The 27,792-nt window shown below is 43.4% G+C and overlaps 1 long non-coding RNA gene across 2 annotated transcripts; it reads left to right on the forward strand.

Annotated features, from left to right (window-relative positions):
- Nucleotides 1-27,343, forward strand: LOC309375673. 2 transcript variants are annotated; one of them, XR_014170995.1, is made up of 3 exons: nucleotides 1-86; nucleotides 20,735-20,824; nucleotides 27,244-27,343. It is a non-coding gene; the product is annotated as an uncharacterized lncRNA (long non-coding RNA). The 2 variants fall into 2 exon arrangements; XR_014170996.1 differs by lacking the exon at nucleotides 1-86 and adding an exon at nucleotides 19,923-20,219.
- Nucleotides 27,344-27,792: the final 449 nt, after the last annotated feature.

Here is a 27,792-nt window from a genome sequence, read left to right on the forward strand (position 1 = left end):
GTGATGCAGCCCAGATGCAGGTTTACTACCATAGCTGCTGTTTACGAGAACCAGTCCTGTGCCAACTGAATCCGTATATATCATCTGTAAGTGTTTGACAACTCTTATGTCATTTTTTTTACAAGTCCTAATCTCATAGCTTCCTCTTATCACACAAGCACCAAAAGAAATCAACCCAAGATGGCAGCAGGCCTTTGACACAAGAGAACCCAGAATGGCTGATTCATCAGCCATTGCAGATTATTGCTCACTGGTTATGCACACTTCCCTAGTCTATTTGCAGGTGTGCATATTCTGCGGCTGTACTGAAGCATGCACAGGTATTTTAGGGTCACAGGAAGCAACCTTATACAGAGCCAGACCATTGGTCTATCAGGCCCAGTAGTGTCTACACTGATTGGCAGTAGCTCTTCCAGGGGTTTTTAGGCAGGAGCTTCTCCTATCCCTACCTGGAGATGCCAGGGATTGAACCTGGGATCTTCTACATGCAGAACAGATGCTCTGCAACTGGCTTACAGCCCTTCCTTGAGGCCCAGGCAAGCCTTCGCCAACCTGGTGCCCTCCAGATGATTTGGACAACAATTCCCATCAGCTGTAGCTTGCACATTGGTGAACAGAGAGTAGCTCCAGACTTAGTCCTACATAGGGTCAACAAACAGAAATCAGTGGTCCTTACCCAATGGGGATGTTAAATGCCAAACTTTATTCAGTTACATTTTGATACACTGTCTTTAATGGATTGTATTTTTATGAATTATTATGAATCAGTGGCATTCTATAGACTGATAAATAGCAGGGTGGTGTTATATATACACACAGCAATAGATGATAGATAGATAGATAGATAGATAGATAGATAGATAGATATAGATGGATGATAGATAGATAGATAGATATAGATGGATGATAGATAGATAGATAGATAGATAGATAGATAGATAGATAGATAGATGATAGATAGGTTACCAGATTTTTTTCAATGAATCCAGGGACACAATAGTTAGTTAGTTAGTTAGTTAGTTAGTTAGTTAGTTAGTTAATACACGTTTGGGAGGTTGAGGGGCAGCGGCCATCTTGACTTCAACCGCCACGTTTCCCCTTCCTCCGAGGCTTCTATCTCCTTTCTCCATGAGCCTGGGCAGCCCCCGAGTTGTTGGTTCTTCGGTGGTGGTGGTGGTGGTGAAGCAGTGTGTGGTGGGTCAGGCATGGAAGGCGGAGAAGAAGGGCCAAGAGTGGCAGCAGCGGTGAGGCTTGGGCAGCCCGCTGCCTCCCTTCCCATTGGAGCAACCCCAATCCCATTCCTACTTCCGTGCAAGCAGGAGGGGACAGGGATCTCTCAGGCAGCCCGCTGCCTCCCTTCCCATTGGAGCAGCCCCAATCCTATTCCTACTTGCATGCAAGCAGGAGGGGACAGGGATCTCTCAGGCAGCCTGCTGCCTCCCTTCCCATTGGAGCAGCCCCAATCCCATTCCTACTTGCGTGCAAGCAGGAGGGGACAGGGATCTTTCAGACAGCCCACTGCCTCCCTTCCCATTGGAGCAGCCCCAATCCCATCCCTACTTGCGTGCAAGCAGGAGGGCCCGGGGATTCCTCAGCTGGGAAGGGAGGCTTCCTGTTGCCTAACCTGCCCCCTCCTGCTTGCATGCAAGCTCTGATAGGCAGTGTGAAGCCTCCCTTCACAGCTGAGAGATCCCAGCCCCTCTCCTGCTTCCACGCAAGTAGGAGTTGGGAGGCTGCTCCGATAGGCAGCATGAAGCCTCCCTTCACAGCTTAGTTGCTGGGGTCAGGGAATGTGGAGGCAGCCTGGAAGCTGCATCTTAGAGCCCCTGCACCACCATCATATGGGGACTTCCGAGCAGCTCCTGAAGCCAGCCAGAGCCAACTGCTCTGGCCTGCTGAGACTACCGCTGCTGCGTTTCTCGTGGACATTAGATGAAATCCGGGGACATTCCGGGGATGGAATTTGTCCAGGGAATTATTTGCAAATCCGGGGACTGTTCCTGGGAAACGGGGACGTCTGGTAACCCATATATATTTGTTTTGATGCAAACTTTCTTGAGCCTAATGTTCAAAGAAAGGCAGTGCATTAGTAAACTTGACATTGACATAAATAATCAGTGGAGTTGGTCTTTAGCAACATGCACGCCACCCTTCCAACATCTCTTTGTTCTCCATTGATTTAACCTCAGGGCAAGGATGGTAGGAATGGGAGGATGCTCTCGTTTGATCTCAGAACTTGTGGCTAACATGTGGGAATGTTGACACATATTAGGAGATTCAGCAGTCGGTAGACTCTTGGTGCTGTGCTCCTCTGCCAAGATAAAGGATTGCTCCTGTAGGAGTGTTGCCACATGGCTCTGTGAAGCAATCCGGATGTGTGGAGGTTTCCATTTAACTAACCATACATCCATCTGTCATTACAGCACAGTTGAATTAGATAATGAAGCAGATGTGGGTAGTAGGATGAGGCCTGGGCATGTTGTGGTCAGAATAAACATGCCTGATTAGGATGGCCACTTAAGCATCACTGAAAGAGAGGACAAAAAAGGACACCAATTGGCTTGATTTGCATATGCTAATTTATAGGCATAGAGGCAAGAAATGGAAAAAAATAAGGGGGATGGCTATAACTTAAATAGAAATAAAATTCATCTCACTCTTGCATTGCATTGCATTTTATTTGTAACCTGCGTTTCTCCCAAGGCAGCTCATAGCATAATTTAAAACAGATACAACTAAAAACACTCTCTCTCTCTCTCTCTCTCTCTCTCTCTCTCTCTCTCTCTCTCTCTCTCTGTGTGTGTGTGTAAGTCTAATAAAAACAGCCCTGAAAACACTTAGAATCATATAACACCCCCAAAACAAAATTAAAACAGATATAAAAAGTGTGATTTTCGAAGGATAGCTATATTTTTGTTCTTGTATTGCTTTGGATGGTGCAAATTAGGTAGATTCAATCAAAACAGGGGGTTTGGATTGTATTTCTCCCCCATCCCTACCTCAAGTGCAAAGGAAGACGCTACCCCCTCTGCGGGGCTGTAGTTGTAGCAGATCCACATGCTTAAAACACATTCAATGCACACTTGAAGCACATGGCTCCACCCTGCAAAGACTCCTGAGAACTCATGTCCTTTAAATGTGCATAGTATGTGCCTTGAATGTATGGTGTGGATCTGCCCAGTGGCGTAGCGTGGGGGGTGCAGGGGGGGGGCCAGCCGCACCGGGCGCAACATCTGGTGGTTAGGGTTAGGGGGCGCAAATCCACGGGTTAGGGAGCACAAATTACTTGCCTTGCCCCGGGTGCTGACAACCCACGCTACGCCACTGGACCTGCCTTAAGATTCAGCTGCTAGTCCATATGATTTTTGTATGTGGCATGGGGCCAGCAGCACATCCTTGACTTCAGGAAGTGAAATGTCTTGGGCCTGCTCTGAAAGCAAACCATGCATGCTCCAATCTCAGAATGAATTTAAGAATTTATCCCAGTCTCAGCAAAATTCAGAAGTAGTTCAAGGCAGCACAGAGCCAGGGGACAATAAAGGAATGGAACTGGTGAGGAGGGGTTGCTCTCATCCCTATTCCCTACCTTCCACCCTCTGGTTAAATAAATTGAAAAGCAGTGAACCCTGAAAACAGCGTCCAAAACCAATTCCACCTCCTACTCCCCCCCTTCACAGTCTCTATTTGTGAATATTTATTTTATGTTGCATGGCCAAATAAATAAAATAAAAATCCAGTGAGGGGCCAAAGAAGAGAATGAAAATAAAGAAGAGAAATAAATTAGGAATAAGAATATTTTATGTACTGTATTAAGTCTCTTGGGTGCAATGAATCATCCAGCAATCCGTCTAACAAAGAGGACTCCAGAAAGTCTAGGGAGAGAGACTGGAGACTTCGTGAAATATGGCAGAAATTGAACCAAAATGTGCATACAGAGGACAGATGGAGCATGAAGACTGGACTCAGTGTGTGACCCTGCTGCAGATGTAAAAATAATGCAAGGAATTAATGAAACCAGGAATATTTCTGTTAGGGCTGCCAGCTTCAGAACCTACAAGGTTCTCCTAGTATACCAGAGATAAGACGCCTTTTATTTTCAACTGGAGGACCGCATTCCCGTCTCACCAATCTTCCAGGGACCATATGCTGTTAGTGGGCAGGGCCAAAAGCAAAAGTGGGTGGGCAATTATTCAAATTATTTTATTAAACAAAACATATATAACAGTTGACTGCAGCTAAGCCCCTAAGCAGTTTACAAGAAGTATTAACATTATCGATGAAGCGCAGTTGAAAACAATTGAAAACATTTCAAGACAATTAACACCACCAACAAAAGAGATTAAATCATATCAACATATAGGCATCTGGACAGGCTTATGCAAACAGAAATGTTTTAAGCAGGTGCTGAAAGAGTACAGGGGAGGTGCCTGCCTGAGGTCAGCCGGACGGGAGTTCCTCAGTGTAGGCGCTGCCACACTAGAAGATGGGTATCTCACAAATGCGAAAGGAGTGTTTTGTGGTACTTGTCGTACCGCCGGTTTGCCAGATCAAAACGATTAAGTTGCCACCTATGGGATAAAGAAACCCCGCCAGTAAACTGGTCCCAATCTGACGAGGGTTTTGTATACCAATAGTAATTGGCTACTTAATTATTGGTATAGTTAATGTAAATGTTACCTTTGTGCAGTGGACTAGTTTCTACACACACTTCCTTTCTCTCCTCTGTTCAAGCAAGCCACAGCCGTTATCAGAGTTCAATGACTGATTCCAGCCAGGTATGAATCCTTAGAGAAGAGGTATGGCCTGGGCAGAAATCCAAGGGCCAAGTAGACAGGTCTGGAGGGCCACACTGGGCCCCTGGGTCTGAAGTTCCCAACTACTGTCCTATACTGCAGACCAGGTCTAGGGAACTTTTGGCCCTTCAGGTGCGGCTGAGCTACAACTTCGATCAGCCCCAGTAAGCATGGCCAATGGCCAGGAGTGATGGGAGTTATAGCTCAGCAACCGCTGGAGGGCTACACTGAATGCCACTAGATGTGGCTTCTTATATCACAAAGCAGAGTACTTGGACTTCTTTGCACTTATTTTGCACATGTGAAGAGACGTTGTTTTGGGACTGCATTCAGAATACCCCCCAATATTTCACAGATGAAAATAGGGACTTATCTGTAGCAGCCCAATTCTCAAATGAAACCGTGTTCTGCAAGAGCCCCATCCCAATGCTTATGGATCTGGGGCTCCTCTAGGTGACCTGATTGTTCAGTATTCATCCTGAGATGCTTGCACAAAGCTGACACACGAGGTTAGATTATAACCGGGTTTCACTGAGCATTTGTTGTGGTTTGTTTACAGGGTGGTTAAATGACAATGTGCATTCATCCTGATTTTCTTGCAGGGTATCTACACATTTTCTTGTTAGTCATTTGTCCAGCCTACACCTTTCACGTACCCATCAGTTTCCAAACTGGAAGAAGTCCTTTAAAAAGAAGAAGCCAATTTGTTGCCCTACAGTGACAGAATACTTCAACTGCGCAAAGCTAAATTTCTAGTATTGCACTTGAATCCCTCCCACAAAACATGGACAGTGTGGCAGGACCCCTAATCTGTTTGTTTAATGCTCTATTAATGTACTTTGCAAGAGTCTGTATCCAATCAGTTTTAAAAGATGGTAGGATGTTCCTTTGAGACCACATGTGGTGTAGTAGCAAAGTATGTTTTACCAAACAGTGATGGCCTTTGGCTTCATTTCAAAAGACATTTGCAAGCAACCATCAGTTCAGATAACCGGCAAGAGCATTCTCTTGCTCCCTCAACAGCCTGCTAGGGGGAGGAGAAGAGACAGAGACAAAGAGGGAGCAGGAGGGTTCCATCCAGATAGCAATGTGGCCCTTGACAGAAAAAGCTTGCCCACCTTTTGAGAGAGCTGGGTTCAAATCCTCCTTGAGCTCAAATCCTGAAACTCACTGGGGGACTTTGAGTCAGTCATAATCTTTCAGTCTATTTTCCTACCTCACAGGATTGTTATGAGAGGAGGGGATACCATGTACATTGGCCTGAGCTCCTTGGGGGGAAGTGGAATTAAAATGTAGTTCATATTGTCGTCCTATAGTAGGATATCAATAGTGTGACTTCAGTAACTGATTCACATCTCTGCTTCTTTTTTCATAAACACATACAGTATTTAATAGTTTGGCTCTGATAAATACCAAAAGAAGAAATTCTGTGCGATCCAGAATTCCCAGTGCTGGCACCAAAAACAGGTTCTGGAATAAGCTCAGGTATGGATCATGCCCAGTTTAGCCTTACATTTAAGAGACATTACAGAATCTATCCCCAGCCTCCTCAGTTTTCACTGGGGTGGGGACTTCCTATAGCATTGGACACAAACTCACATTTGTTTTTCAAAAGTGGGTTACCAAATGGAGCAATGCTTGCGCAAAATCAATTATCAGCTAAACTGTCTGTCAGAGGGAAAAGGCAACACTGTCCTTGCCAAGAGGTGGAAAAGGGTGTGCCCAGATCTGGGCACGTTTTCATTCACAGTGATTTTTATCTGGGATATCGGCAATCTTTGATTCTGGATCATATGCTCTGTAGAAAAAGGCCGTAGCTAATGATTTAGAGGAGACACTCTAAAACTGGTTACATAATCTGGGCCTGTGATGCCAGGCAATGGGGCTGCCTTATCTCATCGTTCCACGGAGGTATTTTAAGATGATGCTCCAAACTGTCCTTATTTTGAGGGCATGGCAGGCCCTTTTCCTGGAAAACGATCTATGGTTCCTATTATGTTGTTAGTTTTGCCTTTTGTGGGTGCATGCTAACAGTTGTGCTATTGCCACTTTCGGGAGTTGTTCATAGCATGAGAACTCAGGGGGCACCCAATGACCTTGAATGTGGGAAGATTCAGGACAGGGAATAGAAAGTAATTCTTCACACAGCACAAAATTGTTGTGAGGATAAAATGCAGAGGGATGAGAACCATATATACCACCTTGAGATCCTTGGAGGAAACGTGGAATATAATGTAATGTAACAATACTAATAATACGAATGCTGCTAACAATTAAACTTTGGAATCTGATCCCAGATGTGGCATGAGAGTGAATGGCCTTAGGAGGATTATTTTATTTTTATTTTTTATTGCTTTTATAGCCTTTCCTCCACAGATCTCAAGGTGGCACCCATGGCAGTGAAAACAGGGGTGCAAAGTGGGGCTGTGGAATAGAAGAAAGAGGGGGCTCCAGAAATGGGGTTGGGAAGGTGAAAGGAGGGTTTAGTACTTGAATGGGGTGGGAAGCTCTAGGGGGATAATGGGGGAATAGTAGGGGGTTGGTGGGTGGAGCAAGCTGAGGTTCAGCCTCTAGTAAAACTAATAATCACAAACTGATGTAGAAATGTGGAGAATTGAACTTATGATTGGAAAAATAAGAAACTGAGAGAAACCAAAATTGACGATTTCACTTATGCCTTGTCTAGTGAAAAATAATATTCAAAAATGCATTATATTAGAAAAAAATATGTTTTGCATAGTAGGCAAAATTGCATACTAAAATTGGGAGAATTCCACACTAAAATGCTATTTAAGATTGGGAGTATTAAATCAATGAATTTAAGATTTAGAAGCTGAGAAACTGAGATGGATAGATTTGCCCTTCCATACTCAGGCTCCCTTCAGCTTCCTGAGGAGCAGATCCTTCACGTTATCTGCGAGAGAGAAAGCAGCATTCTGCTCCTCCACGTTCCACAGAAACCCTGCCCACACAAGACTCTACCAAGAACTTGACTTCACAGAAACCTCCTCACCACCCACACAGCCTCAGAACTTGCCGATGGTACCTTGGAGACAGGATACTCTTGCATGGCAACTTCCGGCAGCTGCTATCATTTTGATTGATGGATTGGTTGCAATCCTGTGGGTCTCTGTGGCACAGACACCCGCAGGCATGTACGGCTGCTGTGAGGAAGTTGAGGCAGCAAGTGGAGCTCTTTGTCCAATTTCCCCCTGAGGAGAGCACCTTAGAAGCTAGTGATGCTGGTGGTTGATCATACCATGTGATGGAATAAGATGATGAGTTCCCATGGGGGTTTTCTATGTTATATTATATAATATGCAAAAAAAATCTATAGCTATATCACTGTTACCCTATTCTTGGGAGTGTAATTTATTTTAGACGGTTTTAAATATTGTACCTTAAATTGTTGTAACCCACCCTGGGGCCTTATGGTGAAGGGCTGGTAATAAACTGAAACAATAATTTGAAATCACTGTAATCATAACAACACAGAACAATCGTAAGAGTACACTGGCTTAATAATGCACTGTACCTCAGTGGCAGAGCATCTCCTTTGCATGCAGAAGTGCATAAATTCAATTTCCAGCATCTCCAGGCAGGGCTAGAAGGGACTACTGCCAGTCCGTGTAGACAGTACTGAGCTCAACAAATCAATGGTTTGACTCAGTACAAGGCAGCTTTCTATGCTTCATAACACTGAATTGGTAAGCTGGTAAATTTCTCAGGTGGTCGATGCTATGTGGTGGGTAGAAGAGATACAGGACTGAAGGATGAGGCTGTCTGCACCACACAACTGCCCTGCCCACCTGAGCTAGTCTGATGCCTTCCTATCACCAATGTTGAGTGTAGACTTAACTGCCAATCTAGTCAGCTTTGCCTCAGCAGCAAGACATCTTGTGCCAGCGCTGCGGGTTGGCGCTGTCACATATGCTATCCAATAGGCACCCATCACAATCAGTTGTCTCTTGGTTCAAGCTGAACCCCTTCGAAACCTGCTGAACAGTGACCCCTATCACTTCCCAAACTGGGCCCAGAAAAAGATGTATGCACATTCTGAAGGCCGCATGGCACGATCAGACTGCCTCTATTCCTCTTCTAATGACTTCTATTTGCTAGGATAGGTGGTGTGATTTACTGTGCCATCGGAAAGGAAACCCAACCGTTTTGATGCACACATGCAATGGGAAGGGAGAACGTTTCACCCCATGTTCTTCTTTTTATGGGCATAGCATCCAGGCATTTAGTGTGTTAAGAACGCAATGGGAGTCCTGTTGGATGAAGCCAATGGCCCACCTAGTCATTCTCACAGTGACCAACCAGGTGCCCCAATGCAAAGCCCCCAAAGTAGGACCTGAGCGGACCAGCCCTCTCCCCTCTTGTGATTCCCAGCCACTAGGAATTCAGAGGCATACACTGTTATTTCTGTCAACGGCATCAAGATATTAGGATGTGAATGGGCTTATTTTTTAACTGGAAAGCTTGAAATACTGTTGTTTTAATTGTACACTGGCCAATGAAAGTATTAATAGCAGCTTCTTTTGCGGTGAAATGGAGAACTCTGGAAGGGCAGGAGCTCCACTCGTATCCCCCAAGGCAGCATTGGGAGCCTGTAACCTGTCAGTTGCCAAGTATTCTCCCCCCTCCACCCCCCCACTTTGGCAATGGTTAAGAGTATCATCAAAAGGATTAAGCAACAAAGAAAATAAACAAATGAGGGGAAAAAAATTATTTTGCAACACTGCTCATTCATGTATTGCGACCGATTCCTTCCCCCTGCCCCATATGTCTTTTTGTTACACCAAAAGGAGATGCAGACCCCATTGGCTACCATAATTCAGTCCTCTGGTTCTAGTGCAGGAAAGTGCTATCTAGACAGTGCAGACCTTTTGGAAATGAGGAGAAAATGGCAGACTATGGAGGGAGATGGGTTCACCCGTCTTGTGAACAAAAGTGGATTTACAAGACCACTCTGGTTTTCGTTAGAGGGGTGCACATGTTGTTGATTAATATAAAAAAGAATGTGGTGTAGGTGGCAAGGAAGGCTTGAAATCCCATGCTCTCTAGTCCAGCCTCCCCCCAACCTGATGCTGTCTAGAGTTTTGGACTTCCAAACCAGCCCATCAACCCCATCCAACTCCCATCAGCCCCAGTCAATGGCCAGTGGCGGGGATATACCAGGGATAAGGGATAAGGTGGTCTCTCTTTGGTATGTGCAGAGACACAAGAGGTGGGTGAATCTGATCGCCATACATCTAATCAGGCGCACCATCACTATTGCCCATGTCCCTGGCACCATTTCATAAAATCATTGTTTTCTTTTTCCCCTTTTTCTTTTCTTCTCTTAATCTTTTCTTTTTTATCTTTATGTATGTATATATATTTGTATTTTAATTCAATAAAGATGAACTTAAAAAAATAATAATAATTATCTTTTGCAATGGCTCCCCACCTTTGGAATGCTCTCCTCAGAGAGGTTTGCCAGGCTCAAAGTTTTAGCATCTCTTCACCTGCTGGCTAAGACTTTTTAAAAAAATACACTCAAGCATTTGAATATTTCTATTTGTCTCTTGCCTGCTCAGAACAGCTGCCTATTGTTTTTTGTGTGCAATTGCTGCTGATCATTTTATGGCCAGCAGTGTATACTTGGAGGAATATGTCGGTTTTGGCTTCTCTGAGTTTCTTATTTTTCCCATTTTCAGCTTAGTCCTCCACAATTCCATAGCAGTCTGTGAATTTTTAAAAAAGAAGTCCTAATGAAAATTAACCAGCTTTTTAGTACCAATTTCTCTTAATACTGTATACATATTTGTATGCAGTTTTTTCATAAGAGAATGCATTTTGCATGTTGCTACCAGTAATATATGTATTTATATGCACACTATACTTTAGTGCATGCATTTTGTACACATACCTTGGCTAAGGAACTATATTGCAAAATTCAGAGAACTGTGAATTTCAAAGGATGGCTGTGTTTTACTTCATGCATTGTTTCAGAAAGTGAAAATTTGCCTTTAAATAAAATAAAATCCCTAACTTGGAGAGTTGTTTAATGCAACAGTTTTTAGTTATTATTATTGTAATATGTTTTTAAGTTATGTTGAGTGATGGCCAACAACTTGGATTAAAAGATTAAATAAATTCATGGAGAATAAGGCAATCAATGCCTACTAGCCATGATGACTATCACCTGTCTCTGCAGTTGGGGGCAGTAGTGCTTCTGAACAGCAGTTGCTGGAAACTGCAGGAGGGAAAAGGGCTCTTGTCCTTGGGTCCTGCTTGTGGGTTTCCCACAGGCATCTGGTTGGCCGCTGTGTGAATAGGATACTGGACTAGATGGGCCACTGGCCTGAACCAGCAGGCTGTAACCAAATCTCTTAGCTTTTAGGATGGCAGCTCCTGGTTTAAGTACTGCTAGGCCCAGGGAGACCTTTAGAGCAGGCTTCCTCAACCTCGGCCCTCCAGATCTTTTGAGACTACAATTCCCATCATCCCAGACCGCTGATCGTGCTAGCGAGGGATCATGGGAGTTGTAGGCCAAAAACATCTGGAGGGCCGAGGTTGAGGAAGCCTGCTTTAGAGGAGACCACGTCATTCCTTTACTGAAAGTGTCAGAATGCATCATCCCAGAAACCACTCTCATTTTCCCCTTTCTGATAAGGATGGGTTGAGTTGTTCTTGCAGCCTGCCAGGTCTTTCCTGCTCCTGCTCCTCCTTTCCCTTGTAGGAGTTTGTTTCACCAACCCTTCCCAGAACCTTCCCCGCAAGTGACCAGCAGCTCACGTGCTTGCATTCAAAACACAAACAAGCTCAGAAGGCCGTATAACAGGCTGCACTTGATGACACCCGCTTTATACCCATTGTTAACACACAGCCTCCCACGGCTGAAGCCAGTCTTAATTAATTTAATGTCAGCCAGGAAAATACTTTGAAATCCTCATATGAAAAGTGCTACAGAAAAAAAATATGAATATGAGCTTGAGCTGGGAACAACTGTGCTTTGAAAAATCATTAACGTGCCCTTTTATTGCTCTTGGTGCTGCTGTTGCTTCCTTGGGCATTCAGCTGGGGCTGTTCTCTGTGAAGGAAAAGGCGTTTGCCTTCTTATTTTAAAAAACTAATCTGCTTTAATGAATGCAACATTAGCACAATTTTTCTTAATTTCTTGATGTAGAGTTAGGCTAAGGGCAATGTTGGGTGGCAAGCTCAGTGGGCATTGAACTTCCTGGCAAGGAACTCATCTTGGAAAGTGATGAAACAGCTTTTTTCTTTTTTAAAAAAGAAATCATTCAGAAGTGAAAATAAACTGCACCACTGCTCTGCGCGAAGAGCAGATCATGTGGTAACATGTGTTCCAGGACTGCACCACTTCAGACTCTGGGGTGGGGGGAGGATGTACGGCATTTCTTAATTCTTTGTATGAACAACAACAAAAAGTAAAAAATAAATAAATCTCTACACGGATTTTAAAAACAGCTTCATACCAAATATTCTCAAGTTTTGATTTCTAGGTCAAAAATGGTGCTTTTATGTAATAGAAATGCTAGACTGCTCACATTCATCTGCTTTTTAAAATCCAGTTGGGTATCATATCCCCCATAGTGAATCTCCTTTCTGAATTAGCCATATAGTTAATCCTAACCAACCAGGGATCCTGCAGCGAATCTGATGACATCACAGTATTACATAGCCAATCATATTTGACTATGTGGGGGCAAATGAAGCCAATGCTTACCGAATTGGATGCCAAGGTGACCCTATCCAGTCAGAGATTACATAGTGAATGTTATATCACCGTGAAGCTGTCCAGCCAATCATATCTGGCTATGTGATGATGTTGCTGAGGGCTAGTGAAGTCAATTGAAAGTGAGTGCAAGCGAAGCCATTGTAACTGAACAGGCGAACGGTTTTGCAAGGTGCACTGCTAAAAAGGTGCAGAAAAAAGGGTGAGCAGGTTTGTCTCAGCCTCAACAGTGTATGGGAGTAGGGAGCTGCTCTTATTTTCTGTGTGCACTGAGTTGAGCCCCAGTGGGCCAAGGCCCAGCACCTGCTTTTGGGAAGCTAGTATGGTGTTTTTCAGGTTGAATGGTCCAGACACCCGTTGTCTCGATCTTCTCAATTCATGGTTTGTCTGACTTGCTTAGTGTGGCATTCTTCAGGCTCCAGAGCTTCATAGAGCCTGCTCTTGGGACAGCTGTAGTGGCCACTTGGCTGGAGCCAAGCATTTCCTGCCTCTTGCAGATTGGCTGTGTTGTCAATGGATGCCCCAGTTCCTTGCCATCTTTAGCACCAGCTTTGTGGATCTGACAAACAAGGTCCCAGGATACACTGATGCAGCAGCAGTTAGATGTTGGGAAGAGTGGAAGGATGTTCTTGTGTTTATGGGTGAGTAATTCGGTGGATTTGTACATGCACATTTGTGCATGCATGTTGTGTGTATGCATACATCACTATTTTGTGTGTGAGAATCTGTCCGTGCGTATCTGTGACAGAGAGAGGAGGCAGTTGTGGGGTTACACATATGCACACACAAGAGATTTCAAATTTACTTACATTTCTCTGCCGTTGTAAGAAAGGAAAGTACGGAACAGTCTTTCTTTTTTTAAAAAAAAGGTTCTGAAAACATTCCATCTGTAGGAATCAAAGGCCCATTGAAAACGACAAAAACCCTTACATTCAAGTTTTTAATGAAAACCAAACTTCTCATTCACCATGTTTTTCTTTGTGAGGATTTCCAAGGGAATACAACTGAACTGTGGGGCTGATTTAAGGAACTTGGTTAAAAATGTGTCGTCCTCACCCAATTGGGCTTTCAGTACATTTGTGTAACCCCCGCTCCTGTTTTCATGATCTTATGATCCTTGTATTTTTATATTCCTTCCCCCTCCCCAAGCATTTGCATTGAGTATGGTTGGGATTTTAGTTGAAAATTAAGTTCAGCCCATGACTTGGTTGGGAAAAACAAAATGGGTGTCTTAGATCAGCAGTGGGGAACCTGACTCTTCAGTTGCTGTTGGACTCCAACTTTCATCAACCCCAGCCAATGGTCAGGGATGATGGGAATTGTAGGCCGACAACATCTGGAGGGCTACATGCATCCCTGTGCCAGATCTCTCTCCTTACAGTCAGCATGAAGCATAAAATCCAAATTATGCCTTCCACCATAACCCCACCCAACAACTACACAATAATGTTAAACAACTGATCATTTCTACTAAACTTTCTGCAACCTAGATTAAGGATTGTTCCTAAATTTCACAGTTCTGTGTGGGTTATCAGTTCCTTTTAGTCAACAGATGGAAGCTCTTCATTGAAGTTCAAAGTAGCTAATATAGTGTTCTCCAGACCTTGTGGCTACCATTCCCATCATCCCTGACCATTGCCCATGCTCCCTGGAGCTGGTGAGAGTTGTAGTCCACAACATCTGGGGGGCACTATGTTGGCTAACCCTGCTGTATGTGTTATAGTTTTCATGAAAAAAATCCCACATTTTAAAAAAGTACTTTCAAGATTTCTTATACTGGTGCTATTCTCTGCTGCTGACTTTAGTCTAGTCCTAGCTTTATTCTGGGTTTAGATTACCTTTTTGTTTTGTATTTTAGTTTTTTTTGGTTATTTTACTTGTAAATGCTCCAGAGAACCTTTGTTATTGGATGACATACAAACATTGTAAACAAAAAAATGTTGCATCCAACTAAGACTCCATCTGTATTATATAATTAAAACATTTTGATACCATGATTGTGGCTCCTCAAAGGCATCTTAGGAATTGTAGTTTGTTAAGGGTACTGTTTGGAGAACCATTTCCCCCTCTGAGAAATTTCCCAGAGTGGTTTAACAATCAATCTCTCTTCCCCTGGAACTCTGGGAATTGTAGTTCTGTGTGATGAATAGCGGCTCCTAACAATTATCAGCACCTTTAATGAACAACCATTCCCATGATTCTTTGGGAGAAGCCATGATTTTTTAAAGTGGTATTTGACACAGCAAACAATGAACCAAATGACATAGTTTTTGTCAGAATAGAAACAACTCTGCATATGCTCTTGCTCTCTAATCCTACTTGCTGGTATCCCATGGGCAACTGGTTGGCCACTGTGAGAACAGGTTGCTAGACTAGATTGGTCATTGACCTGATCCAACAGGCTCTTCTTATATTCTTAAAGCACCACCACAACACTTTAAAGAGTCATGAGTTTCCCCAAAGAAAGTGAAGTGTAGTTTGTTAAGGATACGGAAAGTTTATACTCCTTTATATGTGTAGTGCAGATAGGACTTGTCTGGTAGCATAGTGATGTCTTTTCTTGTGTTTCTTTAGCCAAACAAGAAGCATTTCTTTGCTTTCTAGACTTAGACTTTTTATGTGGGGTGGTGTTGTTGTTGTTGTTTCTATGTAGAAACAAGGAGGCGGGGAATATCGTACATCTTTGGTGATGTGAAGAGTCTGACTCACCTTATTTAAATCAAGTATCAAATCATCCTTCTATACACATTTGGCTGCTCCCAGCAGGAAACAAGACAGGACTGGGAAGTCCTAGTACACTTTGCACCAGAGCCGTAGCAAGGTGAACTTGTGCCCCTGGCAGAACCGTCCAGATTGTGCCCCCTAGCCATGGACAAGTTAGTTCTTCTTTTCACCTCTCCTCCACCCCCGCTCCACCCATTCAATTCGCCCTCTATTGAAAACCATTTCTTATGAGGCAATAATCAATATTTATATTTATGGGCATATTTTTAACTGATTTTGTGCCCCCCCCATCGCCTGCACCCCTGGCGGGGGCCCACCTCACCACCCCCTAGCTACTGTCCTGCCTTGCACATGCTCTGATTGTCCACCCAAAAAGTTTTAAAGTAGTGGGGGACATCCTCACCACCTAATCTGAGCAATGTAAGTCAGCTCCGCTCTTGAAAACTTTTCAGTCTTTCTCCTGCTCTCATAAAATGGCCATAGTTTCCCTCCCTGCTTTCATGGGGGCTGAATGGCCCCTTGAAAATGGGAACTGGGGAGGGAAATTTGGCTTGCTGTTATTTCCAGGCATATCAGGACAGCCAGTGCAGAGCAAGGATTTACAGCAGGGGGTGCGCGCGCTGTTGTCCCACAGTCCAGAACTGACCCACTAAACATTTCTGTGTTTCCCACCAGACCTGTGCCTGGCTTACTAGATGCATGGTGGCACCAGTGGCCAAACACTGCAAGCAGAGTAGCAGCAGTAGCCATTCATGACCATCATGGGGTTGGACTGGATGAAGAGGCGTATCAAGGACAAGACACCCAGAACTACCACTGATATCAGTGTGGAGTTGCTGCTCTTAACTGAGTCATAGATGTTAGGTTTCTGTTATGCCACTGTGCAGTTCTTGGAGTCACAAGACTCTGTTGACATTCCAGACTGTTGGAAGTCTCACAGGAGACAGGAGACAGATGTTGAAGTTACTGGTTTCCTGTTTCTGTGTCCTGTTGTTTTCTGTCTCTCACAGAGAGCAGACGCATATTCTTTTCTGTCTTGCGTAGTTAGAAATAAAGTAGCAATGTAGCACATATTTCTGGCTCCTTTTGCTGCTGTCTGAGTACTCTGTGCAATGGAGAGTGTGCCTGAAGTCTCATTCAAAGGCTTAGGTCATTAATCAATGTCGGAGGAGAGCCTGGATGGGGTTCCGAAGATACGGTCGGAGGAGTAGCCATTACAGCTTGGTTGTACAGAGGCTCCGACAATAAGAACTGTCACTTTAAGAACTTGTGCTTGAGCTTGCTTTCCCTCTTCCCCCCATTCCTTTTTCCTTGAGTGTCATGCCTTTTTAGAAGACAAGCCTGAGGGCAGAGACCACCCTAATACTTTTAAATATTTTTTTAAAGTAAACATTGAGAGCCTTTTTGTTTATAGGGTGGGGTATAAATGCCACACATAACTAAATGTTATTTTTATGCATTCAACAGGATTTCTATATAGTTACGTCATCAAAACCTCATAAGTGATTTACAAATCTCTTTACCCAGCCCAGTGTCATGTTGGGGATGAAAATTGCCCCCCTCCCCCCTCTTTATATGATCCCCCGCAACAATTTCTCAAATGACCCTGACCTAGCACATATGCACTAGCCTCAGTCTGCCAGACTGTACCACAGAACTGCCTTAAGACATCTTAAGGCAGCCCTGTTCAGGGAAGTCTTTAACGTGTGATTTTACTGTATTTTTGGTTTTTATGGAAGCCGCCCAGAGTGGCTGGGGAGGCCCAGCCAGATGGGCGGGGTATAAATAATAAATTATTATTATTATTATTAGGCAGGGAGAGTATTAGGCTGGATGGGAAGCTAGTAAACTATCTGTCTTGTGCCCCATATTGTCAAGAGTTGGTGCCAGTCCTGTGACCTGAATAGGCTAACTCGGTATCTTGGCTCAGACCCAGTCAGTATCTGGCCTCCACTGTTACCACTTTATGCTCTGTGTCATCATCATCTTCTCTGGTGATCACTTGTAGCCAAGTAAGATTATCTTCCACGACCACGGTCTTAACCAGGGGTCAGCAACCTTTTTCAGCCATGGGCCGGTCCACCGTCCCTCAGACCATGTGGTGGGCTGGACTATATTTTTTGGGGGGAAATGGATGAATTCCTATGCCCCACAAATACTGTAACCCAGAGACGCATTTTAAATAAAAGTACATATTCTACTCATGTAAAAACACCAGGCAGGCCCCACAAACAACCCAGAGATGCATTTTAAATAAAAGTACATATTCTACTCATGTAAAAACACCAGGCAGGCCCCAAAAATAACCCAGAGATGCATTTTAAATAAAAGGACACATTCTACTCATGTAAAAACATGCTGATTCCATGACCGTCTGCTGGCTGGATTGAGAAGGTGATTGGGCAACATCCAGCCCACGGGCCTTAGGTAGCCTACCCCTGGTCTTAACAGTGAGTCTGTAAGTGACTGTGGAGGCCAATTCTGGACCCACACATCCTTCCACAGTGGGGACATAGGTTTCCGGGCGGGAGATGATCACGGTTAGGGTTTGCCAAACATGCCTTTGTCTTAACACATTTCCCCCTTTTGACCTAAGTTTGAGCATCTTCAAAGTCCATGACACCTTTGGTAAAGGCTGTTCTCCAACTGGAGCGCTCGCAGGCCAGTGTTTCCCAAGATTTGCCTTGAGAGAGTCTTTAAACCTCTTTTGTTGAGCACCAGCATTATGCTTTCCATTTTAAAGTTCGGAATAGAGTAGTTGCTTTGGAAGACGATAATTGGGCATCTGAACAACATGATCAGTCGAACGAAGTTGATGTTGAAGAACCATTGCTTTGACACTGGTGATCTTTCCTTCTTCCAGTATGCTGGCATTAGTTCACCTGTAAAACTTTTCAGAGACACCGTTGATGGAATCTTTCAAGGAGTTGGAGATGGCATTTATAAGTGGTCCAAGTTTCACAAGCATACAGTAAAGTTGATAGTACAATAGCTTTGTAAGCACAGATTTCTCTGTGAAAATCCCGGTCCTCAAACACAGTGCACTTCAATTGAGAGAAAGCTGCACTCACAGAGCTAAGGCGATGCTGGGTTTCAGCATTAATGTTGGCCCTTATGGAAAGATAACTGCTGAGGTAGGAGAAGTGATCAACACTTTGCAACATTACACCACTGAGTTGGATTTGTGGTGCTGCAGGGTGATTGTTTTGTACTTGTTGGTGCAGCACTTTGGTTTTTTGGATGTTAAACGATAGGCCAAGCTATATGTAAGCTTCTGTGGAGATATTTAGGATGGTTTGGAGGTCATCCTCTGAGTGTGCACACACTATGTTGTCATCAGCATAATGAAGCTCTATGACAGAAGTTATGGTAACCTTGCTCTTCGTTTTCAGCCTACTCAGATTAAAGAGCTTTCCATCTGTTTGATATCTGATTTCTACTCTGGTGGGGAGTTTCCCTTCAACAATGTGTGGCTCATGGCAATGAAAATAATAAATAGAGTTGGGGTGATAAGTGAACCCTGTTTAACACCTGATCCCACTGTGAATGGTTCACTTTGACAGCCATTCTTATCTGTGATTGTTGTTGTCATATGATCATGGAGGAGCTGAAGGATGTTTGAAAATTTATCTGGGCAGCCAATTTTCAAAAGGACAGTCCACAGGGCATTACGATTTACAGTGTTGAAGACCTTAGTCAGGTCTACAGGGGTTGGTTTTGCTCTCTGCATTTTTCTTGAAGCTGCTGAGCTGGAGAAAATCATGTCCACTGTCCCCCTAGAAGGTAGAAAACCATTTTGGGATTCAGGAAGAGTAGCCTCGGACATTGTTAGGAGATGGTTTGCTAAGATCCTTGCAAGAATTTTGCCAGCCACAGCTAGTAAAGAAATGCCTTGATAGTTTCCGCAATCCGTTCTATCACTTTTTTTAAAAAAGAGATTGATAATTTTGGCATCTCTAAAGTCTGTTGTGATCTCCTCTCTTCCAGATTTTTTCTATGAGCTTGTGAAATTGTTGCATAAGTTCAATTCAGCCCACTTTGGACAGTTTGGAGCATTATCTTAACGTACCTCTTTGAAACAATGAGATAAGGCCAGCCCCATTACACGGCATCACAGGACCAGATTCTGTAACCAGTTTTGGTCTCCTCTAAATCATTAGCTGCGCCTTTCTCTACAGGGCATATGATCCAGAATCAAAGATTGCTGATAACCTAGATAAAAAATCACTGTGAATGAAAATGTGCCCAGAGCTTGGCGCACCCTTTCCCACCTCTTGGCATTTTCACTCTGACAGTTTAGCTGAAAAAAAATTGATTTTGCACAACCATTGCTCCATTTGTCATAGGAAGTCCGCCTGTAATGTTTCGTAAATGTAAGACTAAACTGGTCATGATCCATGCCTGAGCTTATTCCAGAACCTGTTTTTGGTGCCATGGAATTTCTTCTTTTTCTTCTTTTGGTATTTATCAGAGCCAAAGTATTAAATATACAAGACTCCTGACGGCTTCGCTCACAAGGGTCATAGGAACGTGCAAGCCCACTTACCACCCAGTGAGAGGCTGTGCCTCTCAGTGCAAAATGGGACAGTAGGAAGATTCCTGAGTGTGCATGCCATAGAAAGATTTGCTTCACTCCTTCCCTTTTCGCTGAATACTTTCTTGTGCAGGTTGGAGACAGCATTTCTTGCTGCGGGGATAGCATAGTCAGGGTACTTGGTTGTCAGGGTTGCTGCTGTTTCAGCAGCCAAGAGTATCCAGTTCTACAGTAGTAACCCCACTCTACAGGCCCTGGATCACTTTCATGGTGATCGCAGCAGGGCTGACGAAGTCCAAATTGAGACCGTAACATAGTTTCTGAATCTGGGACGTGATCTTGTTAAACATGGCGCCCATCTCTTTTGACTATGTGCATGGCTGTGGCGTTCTCCTCCTTCTCCTCTCATCCATTTCTTCTCTGTGTAAGCACATGGGGAGGGGTTCCTAATTGATCCCCTCTTCTGGGAATGCTTAAGGATTGCTACCCGTTTTTGTTCCAAAATAAGGGAAATGAGGGCTAGAGCTGGGAAATGCCTCTCACAAAGGCCACACAAGTTGTTAACCAGAAATGAATTCAGGGCTCGCGACTCCTGCTGCTTGAAGGCTGTGTGTTTTGAGGAGGCCGAGAGGGAGGGAGAGAGGAATATATATTATTTTGGCTTTTTTTAGAGAGAGGGAGCACAGATCTTTTAGGAAGGAAAAGCGACCAAGAGCTGGTCTCTCTTCGACATGAACCTCATATACGTTTCACTGTCTCATTAACCAGACCCTTTGGAACAATTCGTTCTTTGAGGCTGGTTTCAAAAAAACACCCAACTTTACTTTACAGCCCATTCCATTTATGACCCAGGAATAAAATTACTGTATCAGTTTCATTACATACATTAAAGCCTGGGTGTTCCATGATCTTTCCCCCCTTTTCTTTTCTTTTTTTTAGGAGAGAAAAAGAGCCCCTGAAAGGTAAACAATAATCATTGCCAAGCTGGAGAGAGAAGGGAGCAAGTAGGCCGCAGCCCTTGAGGTAGGCGTTTAAATGAGCGTCACAAGTAGCAGCAGTCTAAAATGTGTGAATGATGTGGAGAAAGTACTAGCTTTGGACTCTGGATTTCCAGAAGACAGGGATGAGTGAATTTATCCATTTGGGTTTCTTGGGCCTTCTCATTTTCCCAGTCTTCAATTATTCACATTTTTACGCCAGTTTGTGATTTTTTTTCTACTCATGAAAATTCACCAGAATTTCACAGTGAATTTCTCCTAAGGAACACATTTTCTTTCAGAGCAATTCCCCTCATATATTTGTGTAAGTTATTTTCACTAATATATGCAGAGTTTAAAGGTAAAGGTACCCCTGCCCGTATGGGCCAATCGTGACCGACTCTAGGGTTGCGCGCTCATCTCGCTCAAGAGGCCGGGAGCCAGCGCCATCCGAAGACACTTCCGGGTCACGTGGCCAGCGTGACGAAGCTGCACTGGTGAGCCAGCACCAGCGCCACACACGGAAACGCCGTTTACCTTCCCGCTATAAAACGGTACCTATTTATCTACTTGCACTTAAGGGTGCTTTCGAACTGCTAGGTGGGCAGGAGCTGGGACCGAACGACGGGAGCTCACCCCGCCGCGGGGATTCAAACCGCCAACCTTACGATCAGCAAGTCCTAGGCACTGAGGTATTACCCACAGCGCCACCCGCGTCCATGCAGAGTTTACCTTACCCTAAAATGGTACACATTATTCGACTTGAAAATGGCACTGCAAAATTTGGAGAAATGCAAATTCTGAAGGAGGGCTGTGTATTATTTTGGAAAGTACAAATTAAGTAGGTTCTCCTTCAAATGCAAACTGAATCAGTTTTCCCTTCCATTCCTTGCTGCTATCTTCTGGTTTCAAAACCACTGATGGAGCCAGGATATGGGGCCAAGATGGAATCTGGCCAATGTTGGGGAGCACCAGGACAGAATCTAGATTTTACAGCTTACCTGATGGGACACATACTGGTTACCTGTGACAGATCATAGTTTTATTGATGAAACCAGAAAAAATATGTGTTGGCTAGCAACTTTACTCAGGAATGAAGCTTATATTTTTACTTACTTAAAATAAATAATAGTAGTTGAAGAATTACCAGAATATGGCTGAAGATATGCATTTTTGTTGTAAAAAGCAAGATTATGTAGTTATGAGCATAGCTGTCTCACAAACTTATTTTTCAGCTTTGTATCAGCTAGGGAGAAATACTAGGATGCAGTGTGCATAAACAATGCATTTATTGGTGAGAATAGCATAAAAAAATGCATTATATTATTGAAAATGGCTTTGGAAAATGATTTTGCGTAGATTTTTAAATTGTATATATCAGGATAAGATTGCACTAAATGCTCATGAAATTTCATGAGTAATTTTTGTTTGTTTATTAATAACTTCAGATTGGAAAAATATTGGAAAATACTTAAGGACCTTCATGTATCTTGGGAGCACCAGCATTTGGAAACATTTCTGGCTAATTTTTTGAAAGAGAAATCAAGCAAGCAAGCAAGCAAGCAAGCAAGCAAGCAAGCAAGCAAGCAAGCAAGCAAGCAGAGACTTAGGTCTAATTGCATGCATTGCTTCCTAAAACTGGGAACTTGTAAATATAAAATAAAGTCGACTAGAGCTCAGGGATTACTGGGTCTCGAGCTGTACAGTGCAGACACAATTTGAGACACAACCAAGAGTACCTCCTCGAGTTTGCTGTCATTTGAGTGTAGCACAGAAACTACAAAGCTATGCAGAGACTTTTTGGTGGCTGTTCTGCCATTTTGGATTTTTCTTTTCTCTGGTGTTGCATTTGAAACAGAGCACCTTACAAAAAGCAACACATGATCTTTTCTAAATGTCTATCAAGGCTAATAAAGGATTCCTTTTAATTGTGTATTTTAATTTAGACATCTAGTTAATCTTTTAAATCTTCTTTTATAGCTTCTGCTTTACCACGCTCGTTTATCTGCTACTAACCCTTAGGGTCAGGCAGATTATGCATCTAAATAAACAAACAAATTAAAATGCTGCTGCTGCTTCTTTTCTCTCTCTCTCTCTTTGTAGTGCAGTTAGGGGCCACAGGGCTTTGTAACTGGTCTGAATGTTTTGTGTGAGCTTCTTTGCACCGTTGCCCCAGAGTGGTAAAGTCTTTTAAGGTAGCGTGCTTCAGATTTTTAATATGAGCAAAGCCCATATCCAAGGAATGAACCAAGTGAAAGAGGACAAACTACAGCTCTCAGTTAATTAAGAATGAAATACAGTTATACCTCGGGTTACAGATGCTTTGGGTTGTGCGATTTCGGGTTGCGCGCTACGCCGAACCCAGAAGTTCTAGAACACGTTACTCCCGGGTTTTGGCGCTTGCACATGTGCAGAAGGGCTAAATCGTGCTTTGCACATGTGCAGAAGGACTGAATCGCAACCTGCGCATGCGCAGATGCGCCGCTACGTGTTACGAACCTGATTTCCGCACGGATCATGTTCGCAACCCGAGCATCCACTGTATACTCGGAGTCCTGTAGTGATTTCATGCTCTTTATTGCAGCTTGTAAAACAGTGATGGAATTACCCCCCCAAACCTCAAGCTTTTATATACATATTTACACAATGAGTCCCATCTGATTGGCTGATTCTGCTTCCCTCCTGGAGCCTGATTGGTCTTTTCCTGCAGGCCAATCAGTTGTTGCATTCTACAATCCTACCAGCCTAACAGGCTGATTAACTTCCTCCTGGAGCCTGACTGGTCTTTTCCTGCAAGCCAATCAGTTGTTGCATTCTAGGATCCTACTTGCCTATTGTTCTAGGATCCAAGCTTAGTGCATAACAAAGAACATAAGAAAAGCTTTGTTGAAAGTCTGTTTAGTCAAGCTTTCCCACAGTAGTCAGTCACATGCCACCAGGAAGCCCTCAAGCAGTACAAGAAAATAGCCCTCTTCTTAATAGTATCTCATGGATGGGCTTGCAGATTACTGAGAGGGTGTTGGTGGCAGATAAGAGTTTTTGCATGTTAAGTAAGTTGGAATGTGTGCCATGCATTATTAACAAGGAATTGGAGGAAATACATGCATCTGTACTTCACAAGCACAGGCTTTCTACCATCTGATACTCAGAAGCTATACTGCCTCTGAACATGGGGTTTCCATCATAGTTCATAGTCGTTGGCAGACTTCTCATCCAGTAAGTGGTGTAATGCTCTCTATCAAAACATCTTTAAAAGGGCTGGCCAGTGTAGTGCCCTTCAGATTTTGGAGTACTACAGCTTCCATAATCCCTGACCCTTGGCCACGCTGGCTGGGGCTGATGGGAGTTGGAGTCCTACAACTTCCGGATGGCACCATATTGACTACATCTGATCCCTAAGAACATAAGAAAAAAATAAGAACATATTTATATACGTTTTTAACAAATGCTGTTAACAGTTAGCAAGGAAGACAAGTGTCATACAATAAGGTATAAAGCCAAAGGAGGGGAGATAAACTAATATGGTTGATACAGAGAAATGGAGCAAAGGCGTGCTTCCTGGTGTGGGCCTTATACTGCAAATGGGTGGTTCAGATCTGACCCCCCCCCCCCCGTGTGTGCATTTAGGCTTCCACATATACCTGTTTTCCCCCAGTTATGAATATTCATTGCTATTCTGCCTTATGCCAACTGAGCCAGTGGGTGGAGCTTGATGGAATGTATCCAGTATCTTTTGCGTGCCCTCCATCTGTCTCTCCTTCAAAACAAAAACAAAAACAGAAAGTGTGCAAGAACAAATGTTACTAGCCTTGGTTATAATTGCTCACAATATGCAAAATGGAGGCTTCTGCTTTTGGATGGATGCCTTTGGGAGGGGGCCTGAATTTCCATGTGGCTTTTAATTATTATTATAATACTGAGGTCTTGCTCAAGAATGATATTTACCACCTGACTAAGGCTTGCAAACGAGTGATAAAGAGGTGTTGTGCAAGACCTCGGTATTATTATTTTTCAAAGCCCAATGCGTGTACTTTGATTACAGTCTCCAAAGTAATCTCCCAGATTTACTGGGTAGAGATCTTGAGAAAGCAACTCCTTGATCCAGTTGTTGAAATATGAATGGGCCTTCAGCAAGCAGCAGTTGGTGAAAGTAGGCACGCTTGAATCATCTGGGCTGCGGGAAACCAAATGGGCAGGTTGTGCTTAGGTGAGCAAATGGAAGCAGGGAAGTCGTACTAGGGGCCACCCACTGAAATGTTGGCGCATGTGACAAACTATTCCAAACATCCCAAAGCAGTGGAGGCTGGTCCTTTAGGATGAGTGGGACACTGCACCACCCACCATGGGGATCCGCAGGATTTTTTTTCTGGTGGAGTTGAAGTAAAACACTGAAAGTGGGGAACAGCCTAGCTTTTCACAAAAATGAGAAGGAGAATAGTGTCAGTACATTTCTACAAATGCTAAAGCAAGTTGTTGTTTTTTAAGAAAAGCTGGGTTGCCAACCAACCTCATTCTGCCTGCAGCCAGTCTCCACCTGCCTGTCTTCTTATTAACATCCAACCCAATGGCTGGTGCAGCTTCTCAGCGTCCCTCCTCCTTAGTCTCAGTGTTGCTGCCCTTGTAGAATTGAACAAAAACAGTGTATAAGTTGAGGAGAAAGGAACAGAGATGTTTTTGTCTTTATTCAGGCATTGTAGGCTGGACGTGTACAACCAAACAGATGAGAAACTTCCTCAGAAGGACACAACTAATCAGAGAACGTGGCATCTCAGCAATAGTCATGCCGGTGCTGCCTGGTTGCTAAGCAACATTCCCCCTCCCTCTTAGCTGACTTACTGATAACAGAATTAACCCTTAAATCACAAACTGGGTGATCCCTGGACTGCACTTCGAACAGTTGTTGTTGTTTGCTACACTTCTATCATCACCTCAAAGAATCAGAGCTTGCTCTTGTGTGGCTTTCTATGCATTTTTACATTTTCAGTTAACTCTGTGAAACAGAAGGCAGCTCTTGAGTTGACTTTATGTCAGGTTTGGCACTTCTGTGTGGTCATGTATTCCTTGCTGTACCTGTAAATCTGGAAACCACAGGGGATGTGTGATGTGGTTGCTTTCCAGGCCACTGCTTTTGGCTCCTAGCGACTGGTTGTGCTGCCATAGGAAGTAACCACGACATTTCAAGTATTGCCAGAGTGGTGTGGCCTACAGTTGTGACACTCAAGCAATGCAAGAACTAGTCCTGATTAAGGACGACTGAATCTATCAATTTTGGCTTCCCTCATTTTCCCCATCTTAAGTCCAGTTCATCTCATTTCAGTTTGCATTAAACAAATTGCATGAAATCTCAGTGCATTTTCATGCATATTTCTCTTAATATATGCATTTTCTACACAATTTTGCCTAATAAATGCATTATTGCAAGCAATTTCCCCTAATTTAATGCATTTTTGTATATTATTTTCACTTTAACATGCATTTCTGTGCACACTTTCCCCACATTTTTTTTGTATGCATGTTCTGTTTGGCAAACTACATCCCACTAAGATAAATTCAACAGAGTAAATAATTTTTGATGGAAGTAAAAGCGGAAAACTGATTTAGATGGTTATAGTAAAATATGCAGGAATTTATGATCTGTAAAATGAACCGTGGAAGGAGAAAAAGGGAAGTCATAAAATATTTCAAAGTTTGCAAAATTGAAAACTTAATAAAAATTATTATATAAAAAAATGCAGACCAAATAAAACCTTCAAGCATCCTTAATTTGAACCCATGTAAGGAGGATTGTCTTGGTTCGCCAGGATTGTTCTGGTTCACCAGAAGCGGCTTAGTCATGCTGGCCACGTGACTGGACCTAATGGTCAGGGGTCCCTTTACCCTTTACCTTAAGGAAGAGGTGGGTTGATACTTACCTGCAGTCATGTTTGTCTGCTCCATCAACACAATCCTGGTCACCATCACACACATAAAATGGCTCAATGTTCCTGTGATCAGGACACTGGAACTGACCAGGCTTACGTGTCTTTGTGAAATATTAAAAGTACAGGGGTACCTTGGGTTACAGACGCTTCAGGCTACAGACTCCGCTAACCCAGAAATAGTACCTCGGGTTAAGAACTTTGCTTCAGGATGAGAACAGAAATCGTGCTCCGGCGGTGCAGCGGCAGCAGTAGGCCCCATTAGCTAAAGTGGTGCTTCAGGTTAAGAACAGTTTCAGGTTAAAAACGGACCTCCGGAACGAATTAAGTACTTAACCCGAGGTACCTCTGTACGTTTTATTTTGTATGCTGCCTTGGGAATGTTGCTTAAATATTTCCAAGCAAGAAAATAAATAAATAAATAAATAAAAGCAAGACCAGCTGCTGCTGCTTCTGTTAGCCTCAGTGAAAGTTTTTGCCATTGCCTATGGAATTGGGAATTGCACTACATCTGACTAATCCCTCTCTCTTTTTGCTTCCTTTTCCAGACCAGGTTCTGGCTCCTGTGTAAGGCTCAGGCAACACAGCTGAGCTCCACTGTATGATTAATCCTTGTATTTAATACAGCAGCAATCAACCTTGTTTGCACTGTTGGTAAGTAAAGCCGCAAGGCTTGTAATTAAAATGCATTTAATTACTTGTATGGTTACTGAGGTGAAGTCTCTCTGGATTTTTACACCGTTGAGATCAGAATCTGCCCCCTTTTTCTCACCACTTTTTTGTGTGGATAAAGTATAATGAGCAGGTAGCATCTTTCAGGTGGAGATTTCAAAGTAATTCACAAACCAGTCTTAAGGCGGATGCTTTGGTGTGGGAATATCATTTTAGTTCCATTTCACAGATGACAAAATATCACTGAGGATACACTTGTAATTACTAGAGATGCATGGAGCCCTCGTGAGAATTTCCCCTAGTTTTATAGATACACTTTTTGCTTTCCCCCAGATGTTTCACCTGAGCCAGAAAATAAAAAAAATGTCTTGAAGCTTTATGTTAGGCAAAGTTTGGTAGAAAGTTATATTTGGGCATAGCCCTCTCTCCC

The sequence above is a fragment of the Podarcis melisellensis genome (genome assembly GCF_964234715.1).
Source record: "Podarcis melisellensis genome assembly, chromosome: 8".
NCBI lineage: Eukaryota > Metazoa > Chordata > Lepidosauria > Squamata > Lacertidae > Podarcis > Podarcis melisellensis.